This window comes from Muntiacus reevesi, chromosome 22 (assembly GCF_963930625.1).
Source record: "Muntiacus reevesi chromosome 22, mMunRee1.1, whole genome shotgun sequence".
Lineage (NCBI taxonomy): Eukaryota > Metazoa > Chordata > Mammalia > Artiodactyla > Cervidae > Muntiacus > Muntiacus reevesi.
In genome coordinates, this window is record NC_089270.1 from 29,185,177 (window position 1) to 29,208,759 (window position 23,583).

At 42.7% G+C, this 23,583-nt stretch overlaps 1 protein-coding gene across 1 annotated transcript in view; it reads right to left on the bottom strand.

The window, feature by feature from the left end:
* Positions 1–21,696, bottom strand: part of SLC4A4 (solute carrier family 4 member 4) — a 351,114-nt gene extending 329,418 nt beyond the window's left edge. The window contains exon 1 of the mRNA XM_065914665.1: positions 21,620–21,696. The gene's annotated coding sequence lies outside the window, so the exon portion shown is untranslated. The remainder of the gene's footprint in view (positions 1–21,619) is intronic.
* Positions 21,697–23,583: the final 1,887 nt, after the last annotated feature.

Here is a 23,583-nt window from a genome sequence, read left to right on the forward strand (position 1 = left end):
CAGTTTTGGAGACCAGAAGTCTGAGGTCAGGCCACTAGCAGTCAGGTGTCACCCTCTTCCAGACTTCTCACTGTACATTCTCATGGCAGAAGGGGCTACTGAGCTCTGGGAATCTCTTACAGAAGCACAAATCCCATTCACACGGGCTCCATCCCTATGACCTAACCACTTCCCAAAGGCCACATCTACTAACACTATAACCTTTGAGAATTAAGATGACAACATATGAATTTAGACAGGAACACACACATTCAGCCCACAGCAGACCTAAGCACGTTTGTGGTCCATTCTGTTGCACCATTTTATTCTTTATCAACAACCCATCTTTAAACTTCTGAGGTTGAACAAAATCTTCAATATAGAAGGCTTCTTTCTAGATAAGCACATATAAGACTCTGACATTATATAAGTTAATGATGCTCCTGGAACCACAGACCTTTTGAAAATCTGGTGAAAGCTGTAGTCAATATATCAAAATAAAATGGATATATGAGTATATAACTTACGTGGTGCTCTATTTTCATGAGGTTATTGAACCTCTGTTCCCTGAAAGGCCAACTATGAACTTAAGAAAAGATCCCTAATTTTCTGGCATTATTTTGCACTAGTATTTACCAATTCTCTTGTACTTGCATCGTTCCTTGAAATATCAAGATTCCCCTAAGGAGCTGTAATCAAGATCTTGTTTGTAAAATTTCCCATAAACATGATTTCACTTATAAAAATTAACCTATAAACATTCAGGAAAATAACTCCATTGCTTATAAAAAGAACCCCATGGGCAAAGAATTCCCTATTGCCCATATGTACCACATATTCAGTGAGCAGTTTCCCACAAAAATGCTATCAAAGCCCCTCACATCTGAAAGTAACCTAAACCACAAAAATATAAGCAAAGATGCCTTATTCTTTTGGGCACACCTTCTTCAGCTCTGATAGGAAGAAAGCTCCATGACTGACTGTAGATAAGCTGGACTCGATCACTACCTTTCCAAATTTAACGTGCTCTAATTAAACAACCGTGTTCAGTGGTCTTAACTGCATCATTGCACTTTCTGATGTTTCTGATACCATAAAAAGACTGGATTTTAGAGGTGAAACCTTACAGCTGATAGTCTCTCATTTCCTTTCCACCCAGATCTGGGGGGGAATAGATAAACCTGAAAACTATAGTGTTTTGTTATTTGTAGGGGATTAATAATTAAACACTGTTAAGGGATACTAGTCCTTATTAAATATTAAATATTTTGTATTATGTCACCACTTTAGCAACATGAATGCTCTGGATGCACTCTTCCAAAAGCATATGCATATATAAATTCTATATATAATGTCTGGGGTGATCATGAGCCCCCACCTAAAGCCCAGCTGTGGCCTCCAGATCTCAAAATAAAGAACCTATCTCTGCATTCAGCAGACAAGTGTGAGCAGACACCTCTAAGAGTTCCAGGACTTCACCTCCTTGAAAACGACATGAAGAAGTGAACTCTGCACTGCCTTTAAAGGTGTGCGTCCAATGCAAAGAACTCAGCACTCATCAGAAGCAGTCACCACCACGTTCTCTTTGTTATCTGGTCAGTTTCTCAAAACAGAAACGGTTTAGTTAACTCCTCTTAAAGGAAGGCTCTGGCTCTTTTCTGTTTGGAAGGCTGAGAAGCTGAGGGATGCAGAGCCTCCTGCCTCTGTCACAGGGACTTCACACTGCATCTCTCCAGAGAGCTAATCAGTAGACACTCTGACGCTGGCAACATAAACAAGCCAGGAATTAGCCTGGCTAATGCAGGTGTTTCCATCTGGTAGACTGAGGTCACCACCGGAAGCCATCTCACCAGCGCTGCTCAGCCACCCACCTCCTCAAGGCTCTTGCCATCCTGCACCTTCACTTAAGACAGCTGTCTTAAATTCCCTTCGGATTTTTTAAAAGCAGTGTTCAATTACACATTTTATTCTACACTCAATTAGCCTCTTATCCTCTTTCTTGTTCTCTAGTTTCTTAAAAGTTTGTTCTCTCTATGTATCACACAGCTCAATTGTCTATAAAATACTACTAAAACATACACTGATATACTCATTATTCCTCAGACTCCAAGGTTCAGTTTAAGTTACAAAAACTAGTGTTTGAGAGATTCATTAATTTATTAAAACCATTTTTGGGGACTCCCCTGGCGGTCCAGTGGTTAAGACTCCGCACTTCCACTGTAGCGGGAATGGGTTCAAACCCTGGTTGGGGAACTAAGATCCCACATGCCACACATCAGAGCCAAAAATAAATAAATTTTTTAAAAGACACAACTTGATTTATTGCTAAAATAGAGGTCTTCCAAATGTGACTCTTTTGCCACTTAGATTTACTGCCATTATTCCACCAAGCTTCCCAAATTCTGAATTTACCAGGTGAGATTAAGACTATATTAATTTCAGAGACTAAACTTATTATTCCATTAAAAAAAAAAATGTATTCCAAAATGATGAGCAGGTAGAACTGAAATGAAAACAACAGGAACAGTGAGAAGAAAAAGTTTTCAAGTACTCAATATCCTTGCTTACTTTTCCCATGACCCTGTGAGTGAAATCAGGACAGCATTTTAAAAGCTGGTCACCTTGGAAAGCACAGAAACCTCTAAAAATAAAAATCAACATTTACAGACTCTGCCATAATGGTTTCCTGGTAAACAGAAAGACATGCTTGCTATTTTACCCCCACACAGAGATTGTGGTAATTAATTATTCAACATTTGGAAAGTGCTTTAGAGATAAGAAGCTAAGTGCTAAAAACCACCATCAATTTGCAGCAAACCGCACTTAAAGTGAACTCACCAGGTTTACTGTTGGAAACTGAACCATTAGTCTAAGTCCATGATTTTTTTCTTTTTCTTTTTTTCTCATTTCATTTAGAACATTAGACCAAACAGCTGACACTCATATGCAACCTTCCTTTCCCTTCAGACAACCTTTGAGTGTCACTAAGTAAAAAACTAGTCCTTAAAATATATAAATTCTAATAATGTGATTTCACTGGAATTCACAGTGAGATGCTTATTAAGTATCTTTCCTTCTCTGCCTTTTATTTAAGTAACATAATGAACATTTACTAAAAATTTCATGTGTAAAGTTTTGAGAGTAATCAAAGTTTAGTTTAACATACTTCTACTGTATTAGTGATCATTTAGACAAACATTTAATATGTTCATGACTATACCACATATATAAATTTAGATGAACAATCTAAGAATTGGCTAACTTTGATTAATATTCTAGTGAAGGCAAGAAGTCATTCTGTTTAAATTAAAAAATTAGGTTTTGTTAAGAATTTTTCCTTATTTACAGTATATTCTGGTTTTAATCTATTCATTTTAAAACTCAAAACAGTGGTCCAAGATTTAGGAATTATTTTTACCAAAGTACAACTAAAACCTACATAAAAGCCAACCTGCCATAATTCAAGACACATGTACCCCAATGTTCACTGCACACTATTTTTACAACAGTCGGGACATGGAAGCAATCTCAGTGTCCACAGACAGATGAATGGACAAAGAAGATGTGAAGCACATATGCAATGGAATATTACTCACCCATAAAAAGGGACAAAACTGGATCACTTATAGTGATGTGGGTGGACTACAGTCTGTTACACAGAGCGAAGCAAGTCAGAAGGAGAAGAATAAATACCATATACTAATGCATATACATGAAATCTAGGAAAATGGGAGCCCACCTGCAGGGCTGGAATAGAAACACGGAGGCAGAGAACAGACAGGTGGAACAGGGAGGGAGAAGGGGCGGGTGGGACAAACTGGGAAGGTAATATTGACACACATACACTCCCAGGTATAAAACAGAGAGCCAGTGGGAAGCTGCCGCATAGCACAGGAAGCCTAGTTGAGTGTTCTGTGATGACCTAGAGGGGTGGATGGGAGGCGGGGAGGAAGGCTCAAGATGAACGGGATATATATATACATATGGCTGATTCACTTTGCTGTGACTCACTTTGTTGTAACACAACATTGCAAAGTAATTACATTCCAATAATAAATTTTAAAAAAACCCACCTGTGTTCATGCTAAGAAAAAAAAAAGGAGGAATCATGAAGCAGTTTTTTTTTTCAAGTAGTTTTTATTGGACTACAGTTGCTTCACGGGCTTCCCTGGTGGTTCAGACGGTAAAGAATCTGCCTGCAATGCAAGAGACCCAGGTTCGATCCCTGGGATGGGAAGATCCCCTGGAGAGGGGACTGGCTATCCACTCCAGTACTCTTTCCTGGAGAATTCCATGGACAGCGGAGCCTGGCGGGCTACAATCCACGGGGCTGCAAAGAGTCGGACACGACTGAGTGACTAACACACACATGATTGCTTTACAATGTTGTGTTAGCTTCTGCTGCACAGAAAAGTGAATCAGATATACAGAGACGCATATCCCTTCTTTTTCAAACTTCCTTCCCATTTAGGTCACCCCAGAACACTGAACAGAGTTCCCTGTGCTATACAGTATGTTCTCATTAGTTAATTATTTCATACATAGTATCAATAGTGTATATGTGTCGATCCCGATGAGACAGTGGCAGGCCACACTCTTCTAAGCCATCATGTGGTAATTGTCCTCACTCTGGGATTAAATATACAACATACAAGATACAATCATTCTTACCTCTGTCCATTTTGGAAACAATTTTGTGCAGAATATTAATTTTTTTTACTTCCTGTCTCTTACACAGTGAAAGATCATATACACAAATTTCATAATTTCATGTTTTAGAGAATTAAAAGCTGTACTGACATAATCTTCTTGGATCTGAGACATTTCCATTACATTGAGCTCAACAACATTTCTCTAAAAAGAGGGTTTATGCATTTTAATCCCCAAAATGCACAGTTTTTAAAAAGTCATCTTTGGTTTTAGAAAGGGCTTATTACGAGATGAGTTTTCACCACTTTAAACATGAATACCTTCTACCCATCTATCAGTCTTAAGTCTTTTATCCATATTCTTCCTTCCCCAAGATCTCCCCCACCAAGAAAATAAAAAAAAGCATGGATGTAAAATCTTAAATGCACTCAACATTCCTAACCTCAATAGGAAAAAAAAAGCCCTTCTGGTTTCTGAAGGAGATATTCTCCGTGAGGCTCCTGGCTCACGGAACAAAACTAACTGGAATTCTGCGTGGAACCCACAATAAAGTGCTCAACCCCCAAATAAGGTAACACCGAAAGACAAATTTTCTTATTGACTCAGCTTGATACTTACTATGTGTTCCATATAATCTTCAACTTCTATGAATCATTGTGTAATAAAAAGGCAGACAAACGATTTTTCATTGTTCACTCCTAATACTGTCATTTATTTTAAAGAAACTGAGAATACTTTCAAACAATTGCAAACTAGGGAAGAAAATGAATCCAAGGAAGTCCTTTCTTAAAAAAAAATTCCTTCAAAGTAAGTATCACAGTATTTCCTCCTCTGCTCTGCCAGCTTTAGTAAGATAGGCCAACAGTGGACTATTGGTGCAACCAGAAGAAACGGGCACACTTTATGTCTTAAAGAAGTGTTTTGTGGCAGACATGATTAGCTATCTCTGTTTCAATGTTAACAGGGCAACCAGACAGTTCCTTAAAAATAAACAATTTACTATAATATAATTGCCTGGAGGTGTTGGGATGGAGGGGAAGTAAGTAACTTCAAGTGCAACGTTTTCCATCCATACAAATATGAAGAAGACAGAAACTGTCCAAAGGATTTAGCTATGTTCCCAAGTGACTGAGAAATGAATTGGCAGGGACTGAGCCTCCATGAGAACATTATTTTGAATCAAAACCAAATTTCTAAAACACTCCAGGTGATCCGCTCTATATTTATGGAACTTAAATACTGGACTGTTGAAAAGAACGATTCTGAAAGGCTTAAGAAATGAAGCAATTTAATTAAGTGGTAATGCTGTATTTACTGATTGCGTTGTAATGTTTTGATCTAGAACCAGAGTGAGAGGAAAGACAAAGAGCAAGACTCTGGTGATCTCCTGCGTGCGGGTGTGTGTACTCAGTCATGTCCGACTCTTCGCAACCCCACTGACCGTAGCCCGCCAGGCTCCTCTGTCCATGGGAGTCTCCAGGCAAGAGTGCTGGAGTGGGTTGCCACTTCCTCCTCCAGGGAATCTTCCCAACCAGGGACTGAGCTCACGTCTCTTGCATTTACAGGCAAATTCCTTACCACTGAGCCACCTGCGAAGCCTGGTGACCTTCTGAGATGGACGCTATCACCTGGCCATGAACTGCCTTATCCAGCCACTCCCCAACACAACAGCAGACCGGAGTCCATGCCCCCTATACTTGGAAGGTCCCTACCTAAGTTACTTTGAGAGAGGCTAAAACTAACACACACACCTACCTAAAAATGCCATTCACCATACATCCAAATCCTTCACATTTCATCATCAGGGATTATCTCTTTTGCTCCTTTCTTTCGGTAAAAATTAAAACTGTGAATACTAAGATACATACCATGTTAAATTATTTTTCTTACAAGGATATTGTCAGATTTTTTCCTCTTGCAAGGAAAAAATTAATAAAGAGAGCATTATCTTTTAAACTCATATTGTACTAAAAGAACCATATTATAAGGGAAATGTAAAGCTGATAAAGTCATGTATGATGATAATAACTAATAAATCATTCTCACCGTGTGCTACAAACCCTTCTAAACATTTCACATTTATTAACTCACTTAAGAGCCTCGGAATTAGAGGAGGGAGGTTCAGATGAAGAGTTGGAGCACTCCGGACTTGGGGTCCGGGCTGCTCCACCCAGATCTCCCCCTCACAAAGGAGGGGCTTCCCCAGTGGGAGTGCTGGGTAACTGGTGATGCTCAGCTCAGTCTTACTCCAGAAAGTCACCTGAGCCAAGGTCACAGCCCTGTCCAAAGACAGCCCCCATCTCAAGACCGGCTGACATGAGGCAGAAAGGCCTGGCTCCCTTACCTCGACACAAGGCAACTCTGAAGGGTCTGCCCAGCTCCGGAGCTCCCAAGGGGATCAGCAGAGGCCTTGGCTGCCATCGTATCGACTTCACCTCCTCCTCCTGCCCCATCCAACTTCCTTCACTGCCTCACAGGTATTATATACCTCAGCACAAGCCCCAATAAACATCCCGCCCAATCAGAACCTGCTTTCCAGGAACCAACCTAAAACCGTCCCAGGACTCAAGTCCAGGCACTCTGGCTCCAGAGTCCATGCCCATAAACAGTATGCTGAAATCCTGACAGTAAGGCAGATCCAGAAAACACGCTCCACGGGTGTTTCCACAGGCCTCAGAACCTGTAGGTACAAAGGGGTCTTGGTAACAAGAACCAAAATTTGCCACAGGACCGCTGATCTCCGCAACCTTCCCTCATTTCTGGGGTCTGTCAGCCGTGCTAACCATCAATCCTTTCATGACTGTCTACTCGGGTCTCTTCACTGAAGGCCACTGAATCCTGGAGAATGCCACTATTCTGCCCAGAATCCTCTCTCCTGGTCTCCTAATCCTCAGAACCTGTGAGGAAGACACAGCCACCACCTCAGGCTCCATCACCCCGGAGCCCCACTCTGCTAGCTGGGTGAAGCAGCCCTCCCTGGCCCACGCTTCTGAGACCCCCCTCATGGAAATGGGTCCTTCCACTTTGCCTCACAATCTCTCCCTCAATCCAGCTAAGGCCTCGTTGTTAGGGCACAGTACCCGTCCAGCCCCTCTCTCATCACAGCCTCTGGACTTTGCTTGCAGTCCAGCGTTGATCACGCTGCACTTCTAATGCATGGGGTGTGGGTTCGATCTCCGGGTGGGGAACTAAGATTCCACAGGCCATGTGGCACTGCCAAAGAAACCAAACCAGAACACCACCAACAACAACAAAAATACTGTTCAACAGGCTCAAACATGCTCAATTCACGAGAGTACACACTTTGAGGGTCACTGCCCACCATGAAAGCAAATAGCAAAAGCCTTAATCCTTGTTTAGACATAGCTCAGACATCCTCTTTACAAACATAAAAGATAAGCAAAAGAACATCTAAAGCCGAGCAATATCAGAACAAGTGGGGCAGGAGCAATAGCTCCACACACCTCCAGCCCAAAGAGCACTGCGGAACTGTATAAAGACCATGAAAAATGAACAGAATGGGAAATTATTTTCAATAGATTGCTAAGAAAGGAGATAAGTGTGTGCAATTCATTTTAGGATGATATACATCAGAAACATATTTTAAGACAATTTTTACTGGACGCTTAATTAGGTAAGCTTCAGTTATCAGAAAATTCAATTAAAGTGAATACTTCATACTGTAATGACAGTAGATAAATAGATCACTCCTGCAGTTTAAGTAGACAGAGCTTTATTTCCCAGAGATGGGCTTCCCAAAATATGACTTCCCCTCCCTTGATTCCACAGACTGGGACCCATGGTACCTACTGCCCAATCTTCAGGCATTCACACTCATCACCGCTCCCCTAGTTGTCAGGGCCCTGTTAGATCCCATATCCCTGGATACCCACCTTAGAACTAAACCCTTCACTGTCTAAATAAGACTGAGAAGTTATACCACCAGCTCCTGATTCAGGCAGCCACCTGCTTAAAGCCTGGACCACCTACTCTAGCCTGGTTTTTTCTGCCACTTCAGTTTTTATATAAAGGACACTGTATTATTCAAACCCTTATACTAGAGTCCTTCCATCACAGAAGCTAAGAGCTGTGGGTCAAACAGGAATACATGACACTGGACTTTCCAAGCTATTTAATCTGTGAATATAATATGACATCTAGGGTATCCAACTCACTTATTTTTAAATCTACAAAATAAATTTCACTTAGTTGGGAAAGCAAACTCTTTTAGAGTAATGGAATTATCTCAAACGAACCCTGAACCAAAAGTGTTGGTTTTAATTATTCAGAAACACCCAATTTGATTTTCTCAGCAGCAAGGTGTGGACTTGATTTAGAGAAATTTTACAGGGAGTGTTAAATGATGTGATCATTTTATAGCCTCAAGTAAAACAATGCACTTAGACTAGTACCTTCCGGTCAAGGCCAAGAGCTAAGATAAGACCAGACGAAGCAGGTTAACTTTATAGGAAATATCATGTGAAGCCAGACCCACGATCCCCCAGACCACCTTCCAGTGACATCTGACAGCGACATCAAAGAGCAAGAAATCACTCTACAAAATGAAAGGTGACTCAAAGTCTTGTGACAGAGCTCTGAGTCAAGACAGAAGACTATCCAAAGAGATCTACAGATCAAACATATCCATCTTTTCTTTTAAATTGTACAAATACTTGATCTACCTAAAGATTTATTCTGGGCCTCCTGAGAAGCCAGTTTCTCCTCCTGGGGTAAAATGTTGCTCACAGAAATACCTACTACATAAATTTAAACTCTTCTTTTATGTTAAACCTATGTCTGTCAGTTGTATGTGGTCCTCCTAGCACTGCTGTTCTTGATTTGCGGCAGAGAATTCACGACTTTCCTTAGACTTGGACTCAGATGAAGGTGAAGTCTCCTTTCAGACTTCAGTTTAAGACTACAGCATTCACATCAATTTAAAGACACCCCCATACCCTCATGATATGCAGTGCATTTCTCTAGACCTTTCCCAGGTATATCTGTCTTGAGGTGCAAGAACAAACCTTCAAGGGAGCCATGTAGGAAAAATTCACACGGTTCAGATACATGGATGAACATAGACATTCAGCATGAAAAACTCCCTATTAGGAGGTGATGTGTGTGCGTGTTAGTTACTCAGTCATGTCCAACTCTTTGTGATCCCGTGAACTGTGGCCCATGAGGCTTCTCTGTCCATGGAGTTGTTCAGGCAAGAATACCAGAGTGGCTAGCCATTCTCTTCTCCAGGGAATCTTCCCGACCCAGGGATCAAATCTAAGCCTCCAGCATTGGAGGCAGATTCTTTACCATCTGAGCCACCAGGGAAGTCCTAGGAGGTGCTAACTGAACTCAAATATGTGGTCAAATGCAATATTTATCAATACACCAAGAATAGTGAAATTCTTGAGATTTCACTGGAAATATCATTTGCACATAATAAGTAAAACATCTGGGGCCTCTCCAGTGGTCCAGTGATTAAGAATCTGCCTTGCCATGCAAGGGACACAGGCTCGATCCCTGGTGGGGGAATTAAGGTCCCACATGGCACAGAGCAACTAAATTCAAGTGCCTCAACTAAAGAGCCTGTGAGTCACAACAAAAGATCCCAATGGCGCAACTAAGACCCAACACAGCCAAATAAATAAACAAATAAAAATAAAACATCTGTTCTCTAATGTCTCAATATATTGCGCATTAGCTCCTATCATAAGGCACACATACTATAAGGCAAATAATATATACATCGAATAATACACAGATATATATAGTAATGATATTCTCTTACCTTTATATAAAGCCCTGTAATATCACAATGCCCTAAGAGCTGTACCATAAAGAAGTTTTACTTTCCCTCACTTTTATTTGTGTTACATCTTCCAAAGATTTTACGAGAACAACATCTGGATTTAAAACTCCTAGTTCAATATATTATAAAAGAATGATTTGAGTGAGGCAAACACCAAACTCACAGACATGAATACCTAAGTGAGTGAATGACTCCCCCATCGTCTACCACAGGAGGCACCTATTCAGGTTTGTCAAATGATAACTCAGAAAGTAATTGGGCGCCGAAGAACTTACACTTTTGAACTGTGGTGTTGGAGAAGACTCTTGAGAGTCCCTTGGACTGCAAGGAGATCCAACCAGTCAATCCTAAAGGAGATCAGTCCTGAATATTCATTGGAAGGACTGATGCTGAAGCTGAAACTCCAATACTTTGGCCACCTGATGTGAAGAACTGACTCATTGGAAAAGACCCTGACACTGGGAAAGACTGAAGGCAGGAGGAGAAGAGGACAACAGAGGATGAGATGGTTGGATGGCATCACCAACTTGATGGACATGAGTTTGAGCAGGCTCCGGGAGTTGATGATGGACAGTGAAGTCTGGCATGCTGCAGTCCATGGGGTTGCAAAGAGTCGGACACGACTCAGTGACTGAACTGACCCCAAAAGTACTAGGTGTGCTTCATTTCACCATGGTTTTTTTTGTTTTTTCAGAGAAGGCATAAAAATTACAATTCCTTATAAACTTTTTTTTAGGTAAATGCCTCTTTAGAAATCTTAAAAACAATGCTCATTGGAGTAAGCTGGATGAAAGCTAAGTAAAAACTGGACTATATTTTTCTAATTTCCTCTGAGCCTACAATTATTTCAAAACAAAAAGGTTTTTTTAAGTGCTAACAATTCATTTTTAATTTGAAGAAATTAGTGCATAAAACTGCATCCAATTCAGAGAACAGATAAAATAGAGTCCTATCTAAATAAACAGGTTAGGTAATTTTTCCAAGGAACTATAAAACATCACAAACTCTAATAACAAAAGTTTCATCCCGAAAGTTACTGGATTCCAAACCTCATGACAACACATTTCACAAGAAATATTTGAAAGACCAAATAGCAATGATCAAACCTATTGATACTACAGTGGAGGAATTTCTCTAGAAGAAATAGACTTTAGATTAAATTTGAGTGTAATGATTGGGCATCTCTGACTGGTCTGTCCAGATTTTTTGGTGACTAATTATCATTCCACTAAGTAAGTATTTTCACTACAAAATATGCTATCCTCTGTGAGGACCACGAAAGTGACTCTGACACAATTCTCCCAGTGAGGAGACAGAAAGTATACAAAGACAACAAGAATACATATAGAAAGCAAAGGCAGTGCAGAGCAGTAGGCAATACAGGGATCAATTAGTGTACAATTCACTGCTGAATATTTTGGCAAAAAAAAAATGTGAGTACTTGAATAATATTTTCTTCTGATGTTTCTGGATGGATCTTTTAGTCTCATATCTTAAGGTATTTTTCAAGGGAAATTATCTGATCTCATTTATCTAAATCTTTTGAGACGCTTCTTATCCGCCGTCTCTCTTTTCCCTGGCAAAGCAGTCCAACTTGTAAAACTGCAAATGTGTGAGCTGTGTGTTTCTTCTCAACCTGTTAACACTCAGCAATTTTCTAAAGGCGATGGTAATCAGTACGCTAGCCATCTCCTGCCATCTCCTACTCTCTGCAAACATCAGGAGAGCTCATCTCACATTCCTAAGGACACATGTCTAGAGGTCAAAGGAGTGAAGGCATTTCTGCAGCAGCTCCGGGTGTGAGCTCTCGCTGCGGCTGCAGTCGACATGCAACGCTCAAGGGGGGGGTCCTGGGAGGGCAGCCATCCATACAAGGTCCCATCAAACTTCCCGGCTGAAGATCTCACTCGGTCCTCACTCTGAACTAACATGTTTCACAAATAACACTTTCAGAACTTCATTCATGCTCAGTCTGGGGTAGAAAGGACCAAAGCCTTGCCTTGTGTTAAACACATTAAGAACCTCCAGGGACTTTCCTGGTGGCACACTGGATAAGAACCCGCCTGCCAATGCAGGGAACACGGGTTCGATCCCTGATCCTAGAAGATTCCACATGCTGCAGAGCAACTCAATCCCAGCATCAGAACTGCTGGGCCCACGCGCCACCCTCACTTAAGCCTGCACACTCCAGAGCCTGCGAGCCACGACTAATGAGCCCCAACGCTACAACTACAGACGCCCCCTGCGCCCTAGACCTTGCAAGTTGCCACTACGGAGCCTGTGCTCCGTAGCAAGAGAAGCCACAAGAGGAGCCACCGCAAGGAGAAACACAAGCGCCGCAAGTAGAGAGTAGCCCCTGCTCTCTGCAACTAGAGAAAGCCCGCATGCAGCAAGACCCAGCACAGCCAAAAATAAATTTTTTAAATATATAATAAATAAATAAATATAGCAGTGTGTACATGTCAAAAAAATTGAGGAAAAAAAAAAAAAAAGAATCTCCCCATGAGGCCATTAGAGACAACAGATTTCCACGCTGAAGAGCAGGAGAAATGGAAGAGCTAATCTCACTCCACTCTCCTGGGACATCAGTTTAGATATTATCATTGTCATGATCCTATTCTTTAAATAGTTGCTCTTCCCTAAATCCACAGCGTCAATGTCTTTTAAAAGTCACAAGGGCTGAGTAGACACAAAAGAGAGGAGCTTTGCATCCAGCATTTAACACAGCAATAACCAGACATGCCTGGGTGCTTTTTGTTTTTAAAAGACCCACTTTAACTTCTTACAGGAATGAAATCACCCAGAACAGAAGATGAGGCTTTCTGAAATTCACTATTTGTAAAATAGTAATTTAACAAGGCAGACCATAATTGCCCCTTGTATTTATTTCAATTTTCCATAGCATTATGTCTGTAACAAGAAAACAAAAGCTGTCTTGTTATTCCAGATGATTCCATTTTTCCAGTAAATCACCCTAAAGCAGCCACATTCGGGTCAAGCACATATGAGGGATGCTACCTAAAATGTAAACGTCCTCATAAAAAGTAGACTAACTTATGTTATTCTGAAGCAATATGTGTTACATACTCAGTACTCAGAACCGCAAAACAGTTTTACTCAAATGACAAAAGCCAACCAGCCAACACTACCACCACCAGCTCTCAAAAGAAAAAGACTCAAATATGAGAAAAAAGAAAATTCAGCCTTTGGGTAAGAAAATCTAACTAGATTGACACATCAAATTCCAAGTTCCTTCTGCTGCAAGTCTGGTTTTGCAAAGGGATACCTTCTATTGTTTATCATGTAATTCCCCAAAATAAAGATCAGGCAAATTCTTGTTCTATTTCATTTAAATATAAATATAGGCATTAAACTCCTTTCCAGATGAAGAAAAAGAGAGGGTCAGAAAGTCAAACCAATAGTTGAGAGTCAGACCTTTCAAAGGATTAGGAATCACTGCTTTACACAAGAGTTTAGAAAGTATATGCTGCAAGTTTGCTTCTGACATTATAATCAACGTATCTGAGAATGATCTTATCCATACTAAGCTGAAAGGGCTCTCTACAAGCTCCAGTTATCAGATTGTTCATCTTTAAATATTCAATTTACCATGAAGCATGGTTACCAGGGTATCAGCTCTGGAAAACCCACTACAAGATTTTAAATCTGAAAATTGTTGGCCAGCATTCTAATTATAGAAGCAAAAAATATTCAATGTGTAAGCTCTGAGGGCTCACCCATAGGGTGAAGAGCACTTTAATCATTTTCAAGGGTTCTCCCGGTCCTATGTGTGTTACTTGGAGGCATAAATTTGATATGAGCTATATAGTGAAACGGGTGATCTCAAGCTGCTGGCTATTAGACTCAATTTTTCAAGCTGATGTTTAATAAATCCTGTTTCCTGCTCAGCTTTAGCAATAAAAAGTAAAAGTCCTAGAGAAAAAAAATGTAAAAACACAGTGTGAAGCATGCAGAGTTAACAGCTCAAAAAGACTGCTTAAGTGTGTAGTTCATTCATTCAGCAAACAAGCATCTATTACTGTGTCAGGAACTATTCTCACTGTTGGCACAATTCAAGAGTAAGGTGGGTTTAGAACATGACAACAATAATAAAATAACTAAAATATCTTTGGCCATTTACAGTTTTGAAGAAAGCTTTATAAATAACACCTCAATTGTCTTCCATAATAGCTCTAATGAATTCGGTTTTACAGCCACTTTAATAACAATGAAGAAATAAGAGAGCTAGATGATTTTTCTAAATTCTCCAAATCAAGTAACTTATAAGTAATAGAGCTGGGTCTCCAACTCATACCTTCCAAAAGCACATTTTCATCAGTCACTGGGCAGGACCACATTACAAGATGCTCTAGTTTCATGGTAACCACAGAGGATATATTCTATACAGTTTTGAACTGTGTTAAGCTTTTAAGGAAAAAGTTTTACAGATCCAGACCAGGACGTGTACAAGTTCAAGTATTTCTAATCAAACAAGATACTATAAAAACTGGTTAGACCCAACTAGGCCCAGATGTTGCAAGATTCCAATTCCCCGTAGACATGCTAAGTATATGCTCATCTAATACATCAGTATATGCTAAAGGGCACACTCACAGGTGCCATGACAGTCCATAAAGGGCCGAAATGTGGGCTGTGGCCCAATTCCTGGAAATCCCTGCCCATTCCCCAAAATAGATGGACTCTCCTCCCACGTGTTAGCCTATGAAATTACCCAGCCCATAAAAAGCCAACAACCCCACACCCCCTGGGCTCTGGAGTCCCTCTCATCTTCTGAGATGGCCACCTGCTGTCTATGGAAAGTGTATCTCTTTGAATAAACTCATTTTCACTTAAAAAAAATGTTTTAATCTCTTCACCCATTTATTTTACTTATTATATAAAAACCCTGGTGAAATGAGTCTGCCTGGTTAGCTGAGCTTTCTAGACAAATAAGGTAAGTTTATTCCCCAAGTCCTAAAATGTTTTTAACTTGGGATAACATACTGGACAGAAACTCCTAAGCCAAAACTTTGAACTAGAACTTCACAGAAGAAAAACAAAGCCCATAAACATACTAAAAAGTACAAAAGGTACTCCAGGAAATGCAAATTAAAACCACAATGTGATACCACTACATATCCACTAGAATGGCTAAAATAAAAAGAGAGATAACAGTAGCTGTTTTTAAGGATGTGGGGCAGTCAAAACTCTCAATAGATACTGGTATCACTATCTACTAAGACTGGCTCAACAATTCAAGTCATCACACACATCCCAAATTCCTACCCATACCAAAAGACATATGTAAGAATGCTCAGAGCACTGCTTTTCATAATAACTAAAAACTGGGAAAAAAAAAATTTCAAATGTCCATCAAGAGTGAAATGGATAAATAAATGTGGCCTTCTCATCAAATGAAACAGGACCATACAATGAGAAAAAACAAACTGTTGTGAAATGCAAAACAAGAATGAACCTCACACACATAACAGTGAGCAAAAGAAGTGAGGCAGAAGGATAGAGAACATGTATTCTGGTAGAAAGTTCAATAACAGGTAAAAGTAACTTGCAGTCCGGGAAGGGACTTCAGGAGGCAAGCTACCCTTGGCGGGGAGGAGAGTGGGGCTTCTAACTACTGACAATGGTCTATGTCTTGGTCTTTGGTGTGATGCCCAGGGCTCTACTCACTTAAATAAATCAATGAACTGTTTACTTATCATTTAATGCCATGCATATTTTTCTATACCATACTTTTCTCTGGTAGCTCAGTGGTAAAGAATCCGCTTGTCAATGCAATAGCCGCAGGTTTAATCTCCAGGTCAGGAAGATCCCCTGGAGAAAGAAATGGCAACCCACTCCAGTATTCTTGCCTGGAGAATCCCACGGACAGAGGAGCCTGGCGGGTTCCAAAGAGTTGGACACGACTTAGCAACTAAACACCAGCATACTTTTCTATACACATAGTATTTCCATAAAAACTTAAAACAGGCAGGAAGAAGAGTAGGAGAAAAGAAAGAAAGGAGGAAGGGAGGAGGAAGAAGGAAATGTATGAAGTGATGTTATCAGGATACTGGAAAGAATCTGCAACCACCAAGCTTCTTTTCATTTTCCCGTCTCTTAGCTCTTAGTCGATCTCTTCCTTGACTACCAAGCTGTTCTCGGGCACTTTTCAATGTTAGCCATGCAGCTGCCAGTACCAGGCCATTTCTATCTTCCAGTCTGTAGTTTGCTGCTCACCACAGGGCTAGAAATGTTATAATCAGCCACACTGCGTGTGAACAGCCACTCATGTGAGGGCTCTCCTATGAGTAAAGTGAATCCTCTTTAATGTATATCTTTCTTTTTAAACTCTGTTTGGCCTGCTAAGAGGCTGTTTTGCTGACGAATATGCCAAATACAGGAGTTACCAAAAGATGGAGATGTTCCTGGGCTCTAGAGCTTTCCTGGTGGCCCAAATGTCTGGTAAAGAATCAGTCTGTAACCCAGCAGGAGGAGAAGGGGACGACAGAGGACAAGATGGTTGGATGGCATCACTGACTCAACGCACATGAGTTTGAGCAAGCTCCGGGAGATAGTGAAGGACAGGGAAGCCTGGAGTGCTGCAGTCCATGGGGTCACAAATAGCCAGACACAACTGAGCGACTGAGCAATAGGAAAAACAACAACCCAGGCAACCCCAGTTTGATCCCTGGGTCAGGAAGATCGTCTGCAGAAGGGAATGGCAACCCACTCCAGTATTCCTGCCTGGAGAATCCCATGGACAGAGGAGCCTGGCAGACTACAGTCCATGGGGTTGCAAAGAGTCAGACATGATTGAGCAACTAACACTTTCATTTATCCACTGGGCTCTACCCATGAATATTAGGTCTCTGGGCTAAAGCTAGAATCAACCAACATAAAATTCCAGATCCCAGGAGTTTACTTACTTGCAAACAGTATAAGAGAATATCACTAGTGAATATATTTATAAAAAAAGAAAAGAACTGCTAACTTCTTATCCAAGACATTATGAAGAGCTTCGCTAATTGGGTCACTCACAGAACATCCTATCAGTTTCAAAGAATATATTCCTTTCTCATTTTGTATTTTTATTAACTTTGATTTTTTTAAATCCTCCCAAAAAGTATACTGCAAGTTTTATTTTAAACTTTTTTTAAGGTTTCCAAAACAGAAACTCAAGTGCAACAGACATAGCCTCTTTCTACACAGTAATCCCCAATGTAAAAAAAAAAAAAAAAAAAAAAAAAAACCTGAAATATTAGTTGTAAAATCCTTTTACATCTTAATTTATGTAACTTCTTTCTGTATTCATTCTCTATGAAAAATAAAAGTTAGTTCTCAAGACCGGAGCTAGAACTGGGGCACACAAACTGAAAGAAAGTCACCCACGGGCACTGCAGGTCCTAAAATAAAGAAGAGGCAGGTGGGTGCATCCACTACAATGAATGATAAACAAGGAACAGAAACTCTCACTTCACATCAGGATCAATGTTTATCTGCTTTAGTATCTTAAAAACTGTGACTAAAACAACACTCATTCGAGGACAGTCATTTCAGAAACAGGTATCAGTAGTTCAAAGATGAAACATTCATTCCCACCTCACCAATAATTCTCTGCTTAGTTTAAGAAAAGCGTACAAAGTTCCCTGTGCCTTGGCTTCCTCATCTTTTAAACAAGCCTGATAATCCCTTACATCTACTTAATTTGCAGAAAAAGATGATGCTTTGGTTTCTAGAAACAACTATAGATGTACAGGGTTTCACCATGATGAGGTCCATCTCCATCTTTTCGAACACATAACTTAATCCAAAGGCAAATAAGACCGTATCATCGAGGGTGAAATTATGAACATCATGAAGAAGATTGGAAGAAAAAGTTTTCTCTCTTCTTTGTCATAGCAGGTAAATAAATCCATCATATTTCATAGCTGGCTGTCCTTTTGATGCCCTGTTGGAAATGCCATTCCACTGCGGAGACTAGAGAAATGCAATAAAAGTCATTGCCCCAAAATCATTATGACAGCCATAAATACGGCTTCAGATAAAATAAAATCGGCCACCTCTACAAAAGAGGAGGACGCGTGCACCTGTGCGTGTGCCTATGGTTGTGTGTGATGTACATCGGACAAAAGACCTGAGTAAAATGGTGGGTTAGAAAAATCCATCTTCACTGCTGGAAAAATAACCAACAGTGTGCACTACAAGGGATATAAAATATCACATTCATGTTAGAGGGACAGTAGCATATTTTCTATTCGTGACATAAATCAAACTCTTAGCTATTAGGAGAAAGGCAAACATGTACGTGAAATACAACTTAGCCCTGATCTTGTATGAAATAAACATTATTCTTTCCCTCCTTTCAAATTCCGACATTATGCAAAAAATCCCTGAAAGTAGCAAGATCTAGTTTCGTAAAGTCTTACGAACTTTCTGGATGTTCCTAAACTATATGTTTTGCTAAATGGCTTCCCCAACATAGATAAATTTCACAATTCACAGGTTGGCCTCAGAAACTGCAGCCACAGCGAGAACCCAGATACGTGTTCCGCTCACAGCGTCCTCTGTCCCATCAAATCATGTACCCTGATTCTTTTCATCCAGCTATGTAAAGGAAAGACTCCTTAAAACTTTCATCATTACTACATTTTTCTCTTCTGAGTTTGTTCTTTCCACTCCCAATCTTCATACCTATCAACTCCAGTCTCGGCTTTCATTCATATTAAAAAGGGACACAAAAAACGCCCCAGGAAACAGGCAGATGATGTGTATTGGCACATTTAAGTAGCAGGGAATTCTCACAGGACTAACACCACTAGTCCTCGCGGACTGCAGCGCCCTCAGAGGCAGGCGGAGAAACCTGATTATCTACGTGATTCACCAACTAATGTGTATTTCCTTTCCTTAAGTGTTGTGTTTTCTTTAAGATGTAAGCCACGGCCAGACTATCGATCTTGTTATCAGAACGAGGGATCAGAACCTGAAAATTATACTTGCCAGAGCTCAGTGAAAAATGAAATTACCGCCAGAGTGTGCTGAAATTTGCCCCAAAGGTTACCCATTTTCTATCACATTTTTTCTCTAAATATGATTCCCTGTAGTGGTTTCACACATGGTTGTAAACCCAAAATATATTCTAATCCTTTAAAAGATGAAAATAATAACACTAACATTCATACATTTAAAGTCCTTTTATGTTAACAAAATGAACTAAAAGAAATACACCACCATAAACAGTTCATTCTGGATATTTCATTGGCTGGCGTGCCTTATATATGCTACTAAGGGTACAGAATGACCCCGAAACATTAAATGATACTCCAAATCTCATTTTGAAGACACCTTCTTCAAGGTGTCTGTTTTCTGTTTTCACAAAGGTGGACATGCCTAGAACTATCAAACTGTCCCATCTTATCCCTCCCACCCTCACACCCTGATAAATGCGCTATGCCTCAAGAGTTCATAAAAGTCCTACTTTCCTCTCTCTACCCATATATGTGGCAGGTTTTTGTCATCTTACCAGAGACACCAAGATAAAGTAAAAACTATTGAATCTCAAGATGCACTAGCAAGAGAACAGAATCCTATCACTACATTTAACTTTAAAATGAAAGTAAAAGTTTTTTTCTCAGTTGTTAAAGCTATAAAAAAAAAGCAGCAGACATTTTCCTTTGACTGAAGCTATACCAATAACCTCAATCTAAGTGCCATTATGACCATGAATATCACTTAAATGCTAATGTGACAGATACAAGGAAGAGAGTTCTTAAGTCAGAAACCTTTCAAAAGACATTATGTTGGCCATAAGAAGCTACTGGACACTGCTCTCATTGCTGTGAACAATCGATTCAAATCAACATGAAAAAATAAGCCCTAATGGGCAAAGCATGCTTAAGTTTAATTCAGGTAATAGTCAAACACCAAGTCCCAGATACAAGGAAAAGGGGAAACAGGGTACAAGCGTGTCTCTCAGGAAAGGAACCATTCCAGGATTTGAGACAACGTGTGTTTGGCACAGTCCAGTGTTCACGATTTCCCATTAGCCACAACTTTCTCCAGCACTGAAGTGAAATGGCAAAAGAAACGAGGAACATAAACCAAAACTGTTACGTGCTCTTCATTGGCAAGTCTGCAAAGATCTCGCTGAGGGCCAATTACGTTGTGAAGGTAAGGCCTTGAGAAGGAGTGGGGGGAAAAAAAGGAAGTTTTACAAGGAACTCTTCGGAAAAGTGGTTTATGATGGTAAAACAGAGGTAGAATGGCTTCCTTCCCCATCTTTCCTGTCAAGTTCGGGGTTTTTTTGTTTGTTTGTTTGTTTGTTTGTTTGCTGTTGCGATTCTTTTGTTCTTTAATTAACTTCCCTCCTTGTGGGGCTTGGTGCAGTTTGTTGATGTTCCCAACTGCTACCTTCCTTTGGCGACTCTTATTTAACGGACTGGCAATGGCCGGGCAAAATGCACTTAAGAAAGCAGAAATCACCTCCTCCTGCCAAGGCGCACATGTGTCCAGTACCTGAGAAAGAGCTCCACGGTCGCCGGCCAAGAGCAATTCCAGTTTAACCTCCCCTTTCCAAATCCACTGCAAATAAGTGTGTGTATGCGTGCCACTTGCGGAGAATCCGCCTGACTCACCCCCGCTTTCGGCGCGCCAGGGAGGGATGTGAATGATCGGTCTCCCGGCTGGCGGTGAAGTGGGGGCCGCGGCCCCGGGGGCCCCGAAAGTCCCCTCCCCCCCAGCCGCCGGCCTCCCCCGCGAGTGTGTTTGGGGATGTCTCGGTCTCTGGCAGGTGCCCGGCCACGCTGAGGCCACCAAAGCTCACCCAGGCAGGAACACACGTGTCCTGCGCCGGAGCCCGGCCCCCGGGATACAATGGCCCCACAGCCCGGGCGGGCACGCCAGGTGAGCGCTGCGGAGCGGGGTCTGGGACGGGGGCGGGCTTGACCCTGCGGGTGCAGCAAACGTCCCCCTCCGAACCCTAAGAAGAAAAAAGTACTTTTCTGCGGAATCTGCTTCCACACTCCGCCGGGCGCCCAGCCCCCGAAGATGCCCGGCCCGCAACTGACCTCTCTCTCTCTCTCTCGCTCGCTCGCTCGCTCGCTCCCCGCGCGCGCCCAGGCCGCCCGCGCCCCCTCCAGGATCTGCCCCGGGCTGACCCTCCTTCCCCGGCCCCGGCCGGGTGCTCACCTCCTGGGGTCCGGCTTCCGTCGCTCGTCCAGCTTGGCGGTTGAGTGTGGGGCTGCAGCAATCGCTGCCGCCGCCGCCTTCGCTGCCGCTGCCGCCGCTGCCGCCGCCTCCGAAGCGCTGCCCGGCGCGCCGCCGGGGCTGGAAGCCGGGAGCCCGCGGGAGCCCGGGAGGCGCGGGCCCGGGGCGCGGCGGGGCCGAACCGCGGGAAGTTGTCGGCGCGAGGCGCGGGGCTCGAGCCACCCCCGCCCAAGTAGTCACAACTTTGCCGCCCGGGTGGGTGCGCGCTCCGGGGCGGAGGGAGGCGAGGACCGGGCGAGGGCGCGGGGGCGGGAGGGTCTCCGGAGCCGGCGGGACTGGACCCTGAAAGAGGGGAGCGAGCGAGCGCGGGGGCAGATGTCTACACGGCCCGCGTGGTGCGCGGCGGGCGAGTGTGTGAGAGCGCGGGGCGTCTACTCTACTTTGCCTCCTGCAGCTCCTGCATATTTATGGGGATCGCCGAGGTTCCTGCCGGTAACTACCACTGCAGCGGCGGCGCCCGGCCCGGACGCCCCTCGGGAGCGAGCCCGGGGAGGGGGGTGGACCGGGAGGGCGGCGGTGGCGGAGGCTGTGCCACGAGCGCGAGCCAGCGATCCATATTTAAAGCCGCGACTGGCCTCGGCCGGCCCCCCGGCCCTGCCCTCGCTCGCGCCCGCCCGGCCCCCACCGCTCCGGGCCGCCGCTCGGCGTCACCAGCCCGGGCATCGCGGCGGCGGGGAGGGGCCTCGGGCCGCACCGCCCCCGGGGGCCCGGGCTCTGCGCGCCGCGTCCGGCTGGAACTGACCGAAGCCCCGGCTCCCGACCCGCCGCCTCCGCTTCCCTGGGTTCCCTCTGTCCCTCTCTCTCTCTCTGGCTCTCTCTGTCTCTGCCTCTGGCTCTGTCTGTCTCTCTGTCTCTCTTTCTCTCTCTCGTGCCCTGAACCGGCTGCTAAGTTCCAGCATTTTTGTCCGGTTTACAAGAGTTCCCCGCCGGGGAGAGCTTCCTCTCTCTTGCAGAACCGAAGTGACTGGGACAGATCACTCTTGAAGCTACTTTTATAAGAGTGGAGGGAAGCAGGTAGAGAGCGCGCTGCCAGCACAGTGTGAAGTCGTCGTTCACCTCCAGCACGGGATGTCTGGGAGAGCGCAGCTGTCAGCCTGTCCTTCGCTTATCACTGATGACTTCTGTCTTCCTCAACCAGTTTGGGAAACATCTTTAGTCATCCAAGGGAGTTCCTTGAGGATAAATGGATTATTGTATTTACTCTGTCCCTAAGGCTGATAGAGGTTTAAATCCTCTTGGCCAAGCAAATAATACTCCTAATAATATATCAGTGACCCAGCCCCATTTTGATCAGTTAAGTAGACCATAAATATACGAACAGACTGTCGGCAGTGACACCGTCTAAGGTTCTGAATACTGCTAGAGAGGAGCCACTTAATGGATTTGAGCCACACAATATACGATGTAAGCCCATGTGCATTTCCTATTAATACATATTATATATTTAATATACATGTGGAAGTCACTGACCAAACTGCATCTCTGAGGGTAACCACCGGAACACATAAAACCCTCGAGAAATAATGTCACATGCTGACTACCTCCACCAAAGAATTGTTTCCATATTCTTTCCTCAGTAGCCAGTAAAAGTCACCCAGTCGTCTGACTCTGCGACCCCATGGACTATACAGTCCATGGAATTCTCCAGGCCAGAATACTGGAATGGGTAGACTTTCCCTTCTCCAGGGGCTTTTCCCAACCCGGGAATCGAACCCAGGTCTCCCTCATTGCAGGCGGATTCTTTACCAGCTGAGCCACAAGGGAAGCCCTTTCTTCAATACTAACCTATAATTAATAAGACCCCTAGTGGAGAAAAAAATCTGGAGGAAAATAACTTGGGGACAAAAGTCTTCTTTCTAGTATTTAAAACTGGAATAGACATTATT